Source organism: Amblyraja radiata, chromosome 12 (genome assembly GCF_010909765.2).
Source record: "Amblyraja radiata isolate CabotCenter1 chromosome 12, sAmbRad1.1.pri, whole genome shotgun sequence".
Taxonomy (NCBI): domain Eukaryota; kingdom Metazoa; phylum Chordata; class Chondrichthyes; order Rajiformes; family Rajidae; genus Amblyraja; species Amblyraja radiata.
In genome coordinates this window covers 22,177,146-22,189,871 of record NC_045967.1, presented here as the reverse complement: position 1 = coordinate 22,189,871, position 12,726 = coordinate 22,177,146, and the positions used below count along the sequence as shown (strand labels likewise).

At 40.5% G+C, this 12,726-nt stretch overlaps 1 protein-coding gene and 1 long non-coding RNA gene across 9 annotated transcripts in view; one reads left to right on the top strand and one right to left on the bottom strand.

Moving 5' to 3' along the window:
• The window catches only part of LOC116979003 (ETS-related transcription factor Elf-1-like), a 250,808-nt gene that overhangs the window by 16,441 nt on the left and 221,641 nt on the right, over positions 1–12,726 (bottom strand). The gene's annotated exons all lie outside the window — the stretch shown is intronic.
• LOC116979004 lies at positions 4,796–10,037 on the top strand. The gene is made up of 3 exons (XR_004413610.1): positions 4,796–4,883; positions 5,199–5,203; positions 10,023–10,037. It is a non-coding gene; the product is annotated as an uncharacterized LOC116979004 (long non-coding RNA).

Genomic DNA, 12,726 nt, shown 5'->3' with positions numbered 1-12,726 from the left:
CAACATTCTGCAGACTTGCCAATAATTATTTAGTATACCACCTGTTTCCTTTTTCAATAATCCTTCACCGAACAACTGTGGCTGAAAGAAATGGAAAATTATAGTCTCCATTATTTATTTTATTGCACCTCTTAACAGCCTGGATTTGTTTTTACTAGGTGGTGGTGATTTACCTTCTTTCAATTAAATTGAAACAATTTCTCCCCTGCCTCCTCCAAATGGAATTATTCATCCCAAATTTCACACTCTTCCTCCCCGTCTTTTATGAAGCCAAAGGCAATGTTATTTCCACCTCTACTGCACTGCTGTGCAATGGGCCTTCTCTCACTTTGGTTAGCCTCTAGTTCCCTTACAGAATCATGGAGTCAGGCAGAACTGCAACAATGAAGCCCCACTTTGTCCATACTGAATATTGTACCCATCTACACTAATCCCATTTGCCTATATTAAGCCTATTCGATCTCTCTCCATAACTAAATTGTTCCAAGCCAACAGCAGACATAGTAACCAAAACTTGCATTTTCATATCCATGTCACTTACATCATAAACGAGCAACAGTCCCAGAAACAATCCCTGCAGAACATCACGAATTACAGAGTTCCCATCAGAAAAACAACCTTCCACCATCATCCACCATCTCCAAGCCGATTTTGGAAACAATAAACTAGCTCCCTTCAGATCCCATGTGCCTTAATATTCTGGGCCAACTAACCACCAGGGAACTTGACAACATAGACAACATCCACCATCCTTCCATCATCAATCTCCTTTGCTAGCTCTGAAAAATACTCAATCAAATTAGTGAGACAAGATTTCCCCAACACAAAGCCATGTTGATTGTCCTTGATTGCTTTCTGGCTTTCCAAATGTACACAAATCCTGCCCCTTATAATTTTCTCCAATAATTTCCTTACTACAAACACAAGGATCACCTTTAACATTAGTTATTAGTCCAGATTTCTAGTATGTGGCTTGTGGCTAATGAAGTAATCTACTACTTTGCTTCTCATAGCATTCTGGGATAGACTACACCTGGCCTTGGGGATTTATCCACCCTTATGCATTCCAAGATATCTAACACATCCACCCTCTTAATACTGACATCCTCCAGAAAATCAACATGTCCTACTCTGAACTATGTCCTTCTACTTGCTCAATACAGATGAAAAGTGTTAATTAATTACCTTGCCCACCTCCCCTGACTCCATATCTAAGGAGACCCATTCATTTACTAGTTACTCTCTTGGACCGAATGACTTGGGATTCCACTATTCTTAACTAATTTCTTTCTCAAGTACTCTCCTACTCTCCCCACACACTTGCTCGATTGTAGTTGCCTATACCTGTCATGTACTCCCTCTTTTTTTCCTGATAAAGCATTTAATAGGTTTTATCATCCAAGGTTTCCTAATTTTGCCATCTTTTTCTTTCACCCTTACTTTATTTCCTCTGCTTTCCAAAACCAGCTTAACAATTTTAAATCAGTCTGAAGAAGGGTCTCACCTATTCCTTCGCTCCATAGATGCTGCCTCACCCGCTGAGTTTCTCCAGCATTTTTGTCTACCTACCAATTTTAAACTCTGATTTTCCTAGTTAGTTTCCGAGTTTCCATCCAACAAGCTATGTTTAATTCTTTCCATCACCACATGCACATAATGTATAGTCAAGTCCGACCACCTCCAGAACCAGATTCACTGCCCAGGAACCTTGCTCCCTGTCTATAGTATCTCATTTTCTGAACTCACCGGCTTGTGGCATCGGGAGTAATCTAGCGGTCACTACATTTGAAGTCTGGCATTAATTTTCCTGAACACCCAAAACCCAAAAGGGGGTTCTCATCCCCAAATTCATCTATGTCATCAATAAAAATATAGACCACAACCTATGGCTCTTCACTACTTCCCTTTGAAATGCACCTCTGCCGATTAGAGATTCTTAATAATCTAAAAGAAAATGCAGATGCTGGAAATCTGAACAAACAAAACAGAAAATACTGGAAACATTCAGCAGGTGAGGAATCTGTGGAAAGAGAAACAGGTTGAAGACCCTTCATCAGAGACCTCCTTGACCCTGGTTGAAATGCTGAACAAGTCATGAGCAGACGTCATGGTGAAATGAAGACAGCCACCTACCAAAATAGACCACACAATTCCAACAACAAATGAGGATAGATAAATGGCTACAGAAGGTTTTTTTTAAGAAACCTTTGTCAATATAATTGGCAGGTTAAAATGAAAATCATCTGACATGCTTGCTGCAAATCCATAACCTGGTGAATGCTTTGCACAAGCAATGAGAGCAATCAAACCATTAACTCACAAGCACTCCAGGGTTTGATGGAGATGACAACTAATCGCTACGTTTCATGTTTTGGTAGCAACACTGACTTATCCGCTAGAGATAGAGCCTGACAGCAATCTGCAAAGCTTACAAAGAACCACACAAACAAAAGTAATGACTCAACCAGTGCTGAGTTGCTCAAACATTAACAGACTCCTGTCTACACTGTACCAGTCAAGCCAACTTCAGAGCAAGACGGCAAGCCCATTAGCCACAGGTTGCCTGGCAACAGTTTACAGGCAAATGCCAAATATGAACATTTCTTTGTCAGAGTCTGATGCGATTCAGTATCACACCCAGAGTTTCACAAGGAGTAGGTATTTTGATCGACTTCATTTGATCAGATTGTCTCAGATGGCAGCTGTGAAATGTTTTGGTAGCCATGCCCTCCAACGGTGTATCACATTGGTAGCAGCTCACCCACTACAAGTTAACCAAACCTACAGCCGCTGTAGTCAGTGGTGATGTAGGGAAATGGAACAGGACTGGAGGATTTTATACAGTAAACAAGATGGCAGCACACATCATTGGTGAAACCACATGCAGCCACAAAACCCACAAATTGTGGACTAATGGTAACTTCTCATAATTTTGCAATAACAACATATTTTGTGAACCTCTGAAAGATGCATTATGTATCTCACAGACCTGCAGCTGTAAATCCAGCGGTCAAGTGGATGTAAACTGATCAGCTTCAGAAAAGTTTAAACCTGTACTTTCATACTCCAGATCAAGAGATTTAAAAGCCAATGATTATGCCCTCTTCTAATTCTGACTGCTACAAAATGGACACAGTTTAGTTTACTTTAATTTCGAGATACCACATGGAAACAGTCCCTTCGGCCCACCAAGTCCATGCTGACCATCAATCAACCGTTCGTACTAGTTCAGCATTAGCCCACTTTCTCATCCAGTCCCTGCACATCAGGGGATAATTTTACACAAGCCAACTAAGCTACAGATTCAGATATCTTTGGGATGTGGGAGGAAACTGGAACACATGGAGGGAACCCATGTGGTCACAGGGAGAATGTGCAAACTCCACACAGACTGCACCCAAGGACAGGATTGAACCCAGGTCTCTGGCAGTGGCTCTACCACTGTGCTGCCAAAAGGGACAATTATACTGCAGGAGCTAGATCTATCTGGCAAGTCACGGGATTTGACAGGAAACATAAGAGACTGCAAATGTTGGAATCTGAAACTGAAAATGGAAGCCCAGATGAAGGGTCACAACCCATAATGTCAACTGTCCATTTCCCACTACAGATACAGCCTGAATCACCAAGTTCCTCCAGTGCTTGATTTTTGAAACAGAATGATGCATCTTAGCAGGATTAAAACTTAAATGTGAAGTGTTCTTTAATTGTTTGTGCATATCCCTTTAAAGGTTAAAATTAGCAAATGTTCCACATTTTCCAAATCAATGCTGAGGGCAGCTACTGGACAGCCCATCAATCAGGAACCTGGTTGTGTGTGTGGGAATGTCAGTATGAAGACGCATACATTCTGGCAATAGCGTTAAACACAATAAAGGCATTCAAAGAGTCAGTGATATGTCTGGAGTGCTGATGTACAGTTTTAATACATTTCTGACCTTTTCCATCAACTAAACAGCCAGAAATATTTACTTGGCTTGAAGCTTCAACGTATCAATGTTAAATAAAGACATGGACTCTTCTATAGTTTAGAGCATTTAGATGTGTCAAGCAAACACATGTTATTTCCTTACGTATTCATAAACAACTTCCGTTATAACTAAACGACAAGTCTTCACAATTTGTCCTAAAGTATTTCTAAACTAAACTAAACTAAAAAAAACTAAACTAAACTAAGGGCTTCAGGGCAATAGGTGTGAGGGTTTAAAGATAAATATCTCTGTGGTGGCGATAATTAAATGACTCAGATATACTCTGAAATCGAGCACGCTGTACATCTCAGTCAATATAGGGTGATTTCACGAAAGGTCACTGGAGCGTAGATCCGCATCCACGTGACCGAAAATTTTAACTGGGAGACAAGCGACACTTCCGGTACATGTTAGTGAATGGGAAAACACGCACTTTCACACCCGTTAAAAACATCGAAAACGGCCAGGTTTTGAGCTGCAATTTACTGAGCCAGTCGGGGTGACCGTGAGGAGCAGCTACCTAAATTTACAGTAAAAAAAAAAGATAGAAACTAAGGTAAATACAAGGGGCAAAATAAGCGGAAGTTGATAGCGGACATTTTTCGTGGAGATTTAAAGATCCAAAATATCGGGAATTATCGCATTTGCTCGCTGCATTTCATCAAAAGTAAGACATTATTGACTTTGTTATCTTTATTAATATGTTAGATGAAAAGTATTAAAAGTTAGAATCCTTCAGTAAAATTGCAAAATCGCCCATGGTTCTCGGGTGGGTTTTAACATGCAAAATGAAAACGCTTCTGAAGCTCCATTTACCATTTAAATTATCTGTGCCTCTGCCCCCCCATGCTGCAGATAAAATGAGATAGCACCACATGGTGTAATACCTATCAAGAATTTGATGGTGTTATGGTGCTTATAGTTAGACCAAGTCTGTGCGCGCGCCTCTAAACTCGTAGGTCTATCACAAAATAATTCAAAGCAATCTATGATCACTGCCACACGCTTTCCAAATGTCCGCCGAAATTGCATGGGCATGGTTTTCCACAGATCATCTCTTTCAGGCCAAATAATTAACTTGGATATGCCGTAAAGGGCATCAATCCCACTAGTGAATACACGCGATACTGTGGCATTACTAACGAGGAACCGATATGCAAGATCTTCATGAGGCACTGCAAGTCGCAGCTTCATCAAGACGATCAGCAACTGCTGAAAATGTGTTAGTGATTGTCTTTTGGTGAGCTTGTCCTTAACATAATAGAAGACCAGCATCAAAACTGCAAATGTTGGTAAACCTGTGTAGAACCTAACCTTTTTGTCATCCTTGGAAAGGCTTTCTTGTGTTAACTTAATTTGGGCTGCTTCTTGTCTAGCTTTAGTGAGCTCTTTATTTTTATTGTCTAGTTGTGCTTCCAGGACATTTTTTGGCTAATAATAAAATGTCCTGATTTTGTCAAATGAACAGCTGACAATTATACCATTCCTTAGCTTGCATCTGAGTAAAATTTATTTCAAGACGCATTTATGATTCACGGATATTTAAATGGTAAATGGAGCTTCAGAAGCGTGTTCATTTTGCATGTTAAAACCCACCCGAGAACCATGGGCGATTTTGCAATTTTACTGAAGGATTTCTAACTTTTAATACTTTTCATCTAACAAATGAATAAAGATAACAAAGTCAATAATGCCTTACTTTTGATGAAATGCAGCGAGCAAATGCGATAATTCCCGATATTTTGGATCTTTAAATCTCCACGAAAAATGTCCGCTATCAACTTCCGCTTATTTTGCCCCTTCAGCTCCCTCTTGTATTTACCTTAGTTTCTATCTTTTTTTTTTTACTGTAAATTTAGGTAGCTGTGCCTCACGGTCACCCCGACTGGCACAGTTAATTGCAGCTCAAAACCTGGCCGTTTTCGATGTTTTTAACGGGTGTGAAAGTGCGTGTTTTCCCATTCACTAACATGTACCGGAAGTGACGCTTGTCCCCCAGTTAAAATTTTCGGACACGTGGGTGCGGATCTACGCTCCAGTGACCTTTCGTGAAATCACCCTATATTAAGGGCCATTCTCCTAAGTTTGAAGTTAAACCCTTTAAATAACCATTCCAAGAATTAAAAAGATCCAGGCAGGTTGCATTTAATTTTAATATTGTGAAATATATTTTTGATTATTTATGTTTGCATTTCAGCAGTATTATCATGAGGAAGAAATGAAAGACCAAATTCTATTATTCTTTAGAATCTGACTGCTGGTGGAGCATTCACAGACTAATATATTGCAGCAGAAGTGCAGGCGACCCGGCATTATAGAGAGTTTCAATTCTTAGTAAACTGTCTCTATTGCAATTTACTGAAACATAAAACCCCATTTTCCCACCCAGTCCCCTGTTCTTATTGGAGATGATTTTACATGGGATGTTTTCCTCTCAGATTAAGCCCTTTTGTCACTGATGACAGTGACCCGCTGTTTTTAATGCAATAAATGAAGGCAACATTAAACTCGGGGGATGGATGACTTGTTCGAAGTAAATAACATATTTTAGTCACTCAATACCATGGGAACAATATGATTTGGATACGAGTCACAACTGAATCCTTTACTACATACACCCATACATATACAGACCTCTGAGTGCAGTACTGACATTCTCTTCATCTGTGGGGCATTTTTTTCCGATTCACAGGTTTGTAATTTAGGAAAGGGTTTAAGAAGTGGAGATTTCAGAGAAATTTATGAGATTTGAGAATCAAAATTAAAGGAAGAAAAGTGGTGTTGATGGAGTTCAGGGGGTAATGGGTTAAAGCATGGTGACAGTGGAAGTGGAGTACAGGCCGAGGGATTTCTGTAAGGAGTTGGTCAAGATTACAGTAGCCCCCCCCCCCCCCCCCCCCCCCCTCCACAATGTAGCACAGGAAGTTATCTGGCTCAGATGCAGAAGGCACATCTTTCTGGCCATTAGTGTGCTGCACACCAGTGGCATGGCCTGGGCAGCAACAAGGCCTCCACTGGTACACAGTAGAAGGCCCGTCCTGAGACAGCCCTGTACACGTCAAGAGAAGGCAAAGCCTTGGCCTAAGCTTTGTAAACAGCAAATACTGCACTGGATTTTGTAACGGCTTTTAGGTGCCTGATACATGGAAAATAGACCAAATAATTGAAGCCCTAAAAAGTGAAAATTAATCAGCTAAAACACTTTAAATTATTTATTTAAGTAATGAAGCAAGCCCAGGAAAACAAATCTTGCCTTCCCTTTGCTTCAGATCAGCCATTCTACTATCCCTACAGAAATCAATGAGGTCTCAGACCCTGTAACATCCTGAATCTGTATCTAGATCCACGACTTCCTGACTTTGAAGTACGAAGCTCACTTCTCCCGCAACAGTTTGGGACGACTGTCATTAAAAGGCCTGTGGCGACCTTATTGACGAGTTTAGGAGAGTCTGGTACACATGGTCTCTGGTAAGTCTCCTTCATGGTCGAGAGGAGTTCCCGCATAGTGGTTACTACTCGCGGCCTCAGTTTGGTCGAGGAACATTTTTCAACAAGCTGAGAAATGTTCTGCGAGTAAAAATTGATCAGCATGGAGAAAATCGATACTTTTGAACTCATAGGGCAGTGGTAGTGGGTTTGCCATGCCGTTGTAGGTAGTCGAGGTAGCCGTAGGTAATCTCTTTTGCTGACCGGGCATTTTAATTGGCCCATTGGGGGGAAATAAACATAAACACGAGTTTTCAGAACCAAGGAATACCGACCGGTAATGTTAAATGCCCACTAAACTTCACAGCTGTGTATCTCTGGCTTATTAAATGTTGTTTAGCTTCTTAAAAGTGTCTCCACTCCTTCTCCCCCCCCCTTCTCTCCCTTCCTCGCTCTTTTAAAGGACTTACCGTACTCTGTGCCATCCGTCTTTAACATTCCTGCTCATCGCAGGTATGACCTTGGCTTTGCACCGCGTGAATTTCAGACAACGCTTCCCCACTTTCCCTGGCCCCCGCCTTTGCAATGTGTTTGTGTGTGTGTGTGTGTGTGTATTCAGCGCTGACGGTCGATCCAGCTCACGGTTTTTCAGGCTAATGCCCCCGAGCCTGAAGGTCGCAGACAGTTTGCTGAAAAGTTGCATAAGTAGTAGCAAGTAGTAGCAAGAGCAGGCCCAGTGAATTTTCAATAACCAAAATTCAAAAAACTGCAGCTCTGGAAATCTAAAACCACAGGTACGGCCTGACCTTCTGAGTATTTCCTGCATTTTCTGCATAACCTTCGACAAATAATTAAAATAAATATTTAATATACACATGCATTGAACCAATTTCTTCCATGCATTCTTGAGAACAATATTTAAATGCCACACAGCTTTAGATAGCATCAAATAAATCTAATTTACAGAGATATTACTGAGAAAAACTAAAGAATAATTGCTCTGGTAGTTTGGATACCAAAGTTCATAAGAGATCTTAATCTGTCTTGCAATGCATGCAAACGCTTATCTCCTCTTCCTTTACTGAACCTCAGTTGCTGCCCTTTCATACTCCCTTCACCCAGTAGCTACATCACCCGTGCCCAAATGGTTACATTTCCACAATCAAAAAATAAATTAACATTCTCTATATGCAAGTACAACCCCAAATGAAAAATCAAAATGGCTCTGGATGCACAACACACCATCTCAAATCTTACAAAGTCAATATATTATGGAATTAGCATCAAAAGGCATGAAACAATATTATGAAACAATGAAACAACAGTCCAGGTTATTAATGAAAACTAGGAAAGTTAGACATTTAGAATGTACAGAACGTGTTTCAATGGATGTCGCTTTTGATTATTTTTCCCCATCTCCAATGGAGAATCAATCTCAATCTTGTAGCCCGCAGTTATTATCAGCCTTCCAGCTTCTGTGCCACATCTACCTTGATCAGGAAATCCTTCGGCTATCTCACAAAGTTTGCACATCTCTTTAATATTTTTGGCATTATCTTTGTGTCTCGTGTTTAAGGAGGGAGTGGTGTTGAAGAAACACTATAACCCTGTGAGGCACACTACAGCAGAGTGGGTCCGGTATTCCCTGTAAACGTGGGATATGCTGGGTGGCATTAAAATGGATACCAGGCATGGAAAAGAAATGAGGAAGGAATTAAAGGAAGTTCCTCAGTTCTCTTTGGTTCAAAATGTGGTGCTGGAAGATTCGAAAATAGTGAATATAGCACCATTGTTTAAAGTGGGAGAATGTCTTGCCTCGGAAAAACAAAATACACTGATGAACAGTATTAATTTGAGTTTACCCATGACAAACGTTAATCAAAGGATGTCCAGTCTTAAGAGTTTCTTCTCCACTGCCATCAGACTTCTGAGTCAGTTGTCTCTTTCACAACTAATTCCTGGAGGTGGTGTTATGTACAGTTACTCTTACCTCTATCTGTTTCATTTAGATAGACACAAAATACTGGAGTAACTCAGCGGGATAGGCACCATTCCCGGAGAGAAGGAATGGGTTGAGGCCCTTCTTCAGACTGATTATTCTGTTATTGCACTTTACTATTTTTTGCACTACTTCAGATTGCACTACAATTTTTCCACCACTCAGCTGTTTCGCACTTGCCATTGTATTCGTAATTACTATGTATCCTGTTTACTCTCTGCGTTTCATGCAGACAATGAAATTTCATTGCATCTTGGTGTATATGACAATATACAAATCTGAATCTGACAGTCAACATATGCTTACAAAGACAATTAATTATATGACTAACTTGATTAAGATGGTTGCGGTAAGATCGATAAGGATAACATACTTGAATTGTAGCATGACATTTGACCAAGTTCCTTGTGGAAAACTATTAAAAAATAAATAAAACCCCATGGGACTCATTGAAAAAAACAAGTTAGATCCAGTATTTGCACAGTGGCAAAAATGAAACTATAAAGGTTCACAGTATTTTTGGTAAATGAAAGGTCTTCCTAATGGCGTTCATCAGAACTCGCTGATAACCTCGAGCTTTTTGTGGTACATATCCTTGAATTGAGTCAGGATTAAAATGTTTGCAGATGGTACAAAATTTGACCATGCGACTGATGGTGAGGGTGCAAGTTGTCGGCTGCAGGAAGACATCATTGAACTGGACAAACAGCAAAATCAAACAGAGTTAAATCCAGAGATGGCAACATGATGCATCTGCAGAGGGAAACCACTTTTATGGTTCCCGTTCAGTCCTTTAGGGTCAAGGATGAATTGATGGTATATTAAGAGCTGTAGACGAGTAAAGGACTATTCGACGAATATCCCACGGCTCCCTGAAGGAAGCAGGACAGCAAAATAATAAGCACACAAGTGCAAGCAGCCACTTGCCTAGTTGAGCATAGAATACGAGCAGGAATATAGTTAGAATGATATAAAATATTAATTAGGTCAAAGACTGGCTCCTATTTACGGTTCCAGTTAGAAAAGTCTATCTATGGATGTGTGGAAGAGATTTAAAAGATGATGCCAGAGCTGAAACTATTTTGAAGAAAATCAGATATCTGCAAATGCTAGAAATCTGAAATAAAAAGAGAAAATGCTGGAAACACTCAGCAGGTCAGGCACCATTTGTGAAGAGAGAAGAAGAGTTAATATTTGAAGTCAAAGGTCCCCCATCAGAACTGGGAGAAAGAGAGCATTTTAATAATGAATGCTTTGGGTTGTTTTCTTGGATCAACATAAATAGAGTTAAAGCATGCAGAACTAAGGAAGGACACATTTCCCCAGCAAAGTGGTTAATATTTAGTGAGGGAGACACAAAGTGCTGGAGTAACTCAGCGGGTCAGATAGCATCTCTGGAGAACATGCAGATGTGATGTTTTGGGTTGGGGCCCTTCTTCAGAGTGATTGTAAGGGGGGAAATGAAAGCTACAAGAGAGGAAGGACAAAGCCGGGCAGTTATTAGGCCAACACAGGAGTGTGAGGAGTGTTTTTTGATAGGCAGATGGGCAGACGAAGTTTGTGTGTGGCCTCCCTCTAGCAATGGAGGCCCAGGACAGGAAGGTCAGTGTGGGTATAGGAAGAGGAGTTAAAATGATCAGCAACTAGGAGATCCTGAAGATCTCGACAGACCAAGCGGGTGTTTGCCGAAACGGCCATAAAGTCTATGCTTGGTCTCACCGTTGTACAGGAGGCCACACCGGAAACACCAAATGCAATACCTGTGTCAGCCTACTATTTGCCAGGCTTTGTCCTTCCCTTCTGCTCTTCCAGTTTTCTTCCCCACCCCCACTCCACAATCAGTCTGAAGATGGGCCCCGACCCAAAACGTCTCCTAGCCATGTTCTCCAGAGATGCCGCCTGACCTGTTGAGTTACTTCAGCATTTTGTGTCTTCTTTTATCAACCACCATCTGCAGTTGCTTATTTCTAAGAATTATTGAGCTCTGATTAATGCAATAATTGGCTGAGATCAAAATTGAGAAACTTGCTTTCACTTAAAGAGTGAAGAAAGTTTGTGAAGTGATGACCTAAAGGAATGGACGCATAAAAGGTAGCTGGAGGAGCAGTTGAACCGTGAACTACAGAACAATGGCCTCAGGACACAGGACAGAAGCCGGCTCTGTCTAAATAATCGTTTGGACAGCACGGGCACGAAGGTGCAAATGATCTCCTTATTGTGCCAGAAAAATCCATGAGTCTGTGACCAACTTAGGTAACTTTCATTTGGCAAGTATCCAAAAGTAATTTCAGACTCCATCGGCTCCCAATCTGCATGCCACGTGCAATCTTCTGAGCATATACAAACCTGAAGGCCAATGTTAACCAGCTCTGTTTGCAAACATTCCCAAAGATCAGTGGACCTCATGAAGGAAACTCAAAGCAAATTACACTAGCTTGTAAAAAAACACAAAGGAGCAGGAGTAATTTTTCAGGAACCATTTTACCCAGAGATCATGCTCCCTCGATTTTAAAGTGCAGTAGGCAAACGTACATACATCGCTTCCCTGATATCCAAACAACAATAACTTACAGTTACACAGCACAGATCAGGTTAAAACAATGAATCATAACTAAACTGAATATGAGCCTGAGGAGATGTTAGATAAGGTGGCTGAAAAAGAAGGGGAAATGTTATAGAATTTAAGGAGGATCTTTAAAAAGCATTGAGTACTGGATAGATTTAGAGAAGTAATTTAAAAGTTTATGCCCTAGGCAACTAGAAGGAAGACTGCCAATTACGAGGCGGTGAGTGAGGCAAAGGATCGAGCTGGTGACGCTCAGAGTGCTGGTTAAATTCTACAGCTGAAAAGGTTACACAGATAGTCAGACAGGACTGTGGAGAGATTTGAAAATCAGCATGAAAATTTTTAAATTTCACCCATTAACAAATTTGTTGAATTTAATTTCATAACTTGTCAGTGGTGGCTTTTGATGCATGGTAATAACCAAAAACAGATATCAAATATTCCGATAAAAGCTTCTTAAATCTATATCTGTCAAGTAGACATGCCATGATGCTGACAGAATAGCAGCTCACAGTATTATTGCTCGGTTTATTTTTACCTACAAGCATCAATATCACGGAGAATCTGTATGAGCCAAAAGCCTTTACGGTCAGTCTAATACAATTTATTGCTAATGCTCTAAAATAATCACCTCAAATTGTTCTTACCACCAAGAGTAGACCAGTAATTACCATTTTCTCTATTATGTTACAAAACTCAGATTACCTCTATTATAGCATCCAAGTTTAGAGTAATCAAATCTATAAGAATATTAGATACTATCA